Here is a 2242-nt window from a genome sequence, read left to right on the forward strand (position 1 = left end):
TGGAAGGTAAGTAGTGATTAGGGTGAAGGTAAGTATAAGTGAAGGGAAGTAGTGATTAGGGTGAAGGTAAGTGTAATTGTGAAGGTAAGTAGTGTGAAAGCAAGTAGTACAATACAAATTTGAACAATTACAAATTTAAAAAAGCCTGAGGCGATTTATTTAATAAAATATGCAAATTTTTAATCGCCTCAGGGTAATATGCAAATTTTTATATGCCCTCAGGCTACGCCTGGGGCTATGCCTCAGGCAAAATTCTGAAAATTTCGAATTTTTTAAAATATAGCCCCAGGCTTTACCCTCAGGCTATGCCCCAGGGCAAATAAAAATTTGCATATGCCCTTAGGCTATCCCCCAGGCAATTTATAGCACAATAATTGCCCTCAGGGAGCTTTTATGCAAATTTTTCATCGCCTCAGGGTAATATGCAAATTTTTATTTGCCCTCAGGCTACGCCTGGGGCTATGCCTCAGGCAATTTTTTGAAAATTTCAAAATTTTTTGAAATTTAGCCCCAGGCGTCGCCTCAGGCTATGCCCCAGGGCAAATAAAAATTTGCATATTCCCGCAGGCTACGCCGAAAGCATTTTATTGCACAATATTTGCCTTCAGGGGGATATGCAAATTTTTTATTTGCTTTTAGGCTACGCCCAGGGCATTCCCTCAGGTGTTTTTTTCGAAAATTTACATATTTTAGCCCCCGGCTCCTTACTTCTGCAATTGTTTACTTACATGTCCTACAATTACCCCACAACTTAACCGCGCTTTCCCGTACTCCACTCAGCGTAGAGTAACGCATCATACTTACCTTTACCTCTGCGCTATCACACTTTAATCCACTTAACTCTACGATATCATTCTTCTATATATACTTACCTGCAACTTACCTTTTCATTTTACTCACCTGCACCTTACTTACCTTACTGCATAACTTACCCTTTCATTTTACTCACCTGCACCCTTACATTATCGTATTTACCTTCAGTACTTACCTGCTATCCATTTACCTGTACGCACTTTAATATATCCGCTTCGATTCTACTTACCTGCATTACTTTATCCACTTACTTTGATGCTACGTACCAGTACTTTAGGCTCTCTACTGCTCTTAGTGAAGAATTTAATATAAACATGCCATGATTCTAAAATTCATAGTTGAATATAGTTATTACAGCCATATTAAAGAAATTGAAGACGAATAACAGCAGCATAAATAAAAAAATACGTTATTCGATGGGGATCATTCAAGATGCAGTTAAAACACACTAAAACTTTGAATACAAAGCAATTCTTCTACAAAAAATAATGCAATTCTTCCTTACCTTGCGTTTCAAGGAAAAACATCAGAACCGTAGGAAACGCAATTTGAGAGTGCCATCGGCTGCGACTAAACAAAAATTTTCTGATGATGACGTAATCCATTGCAATAAAGAACAAAATGCTGGGATACCTGTTCTATTTATTTAACATATTTCATTGCTGTCAACAAATTCCTTCTTACTATTTGCGATAAGTAAAGGGACACTGGGACGGCTAGAAAACGCCAGGTGAACACTGGTTGGCATCAGTACGGGCTTCATGAGACGACATAATCCACAGCCATTATAAACAAAAACTACTTACTGATTTTTGACATATCACATTGGAAACGCACTCATGAAAGATCTATACGGGGACCAGCGCTACGCGACTGTCTCAACGTAATCTGCTAGAATTACAATCATTTATTTCTTACTCTTATGATAAGTGAAACCACACTAGTACCAATGATGAACGTCACTGCGTCAACTTCAACTCAGAGGGCCATCAGAAGAAACATCGAATTCGCTTGATGTTAATGTAATGCTGTCATGGATGAAATGTGCACGCTTTACGTATCCACCTGCAATCAGGAGCAAGTTAAATACTTACTTACGGATGTTTGTGATGCCACATCTAGAAGAAACTGATGTGAACATGACAAAGCACGGTGTACAGAGCGAAAGGAAGTTGAAAACAGTTCAACTAATGTTATCTGTCATTATAGATGTTATCTAATTCAATCCATGCAACACTCGCTTCTTTCAGCTATTCTAATTATCAAATTCATTACTTACTGATAAACGATACTATTTGTGATAGCAAGGCCCCTGGAACGACTAGGAACCGCCTTATGTCATGTGAACAGGGTGCACAATACAAGCCTCATGGATGACGTAACCTATTATTATTTAACGCTATATATAACAAAGCTACTCACTAATTTT

Source organism: Trichinella spiralis (genome assembly GCF_000181795.1).
Source record: "Trichinella spiralis strain ISS 195 chromosome Unknown Scfld2, whole genome shotgun sequence".
NCBI lineage: Eukaryota > Metazoa > Nematoda > Enoplea > Trichinellida > Trichinellidae > Trichinella > Trichinella spiralis.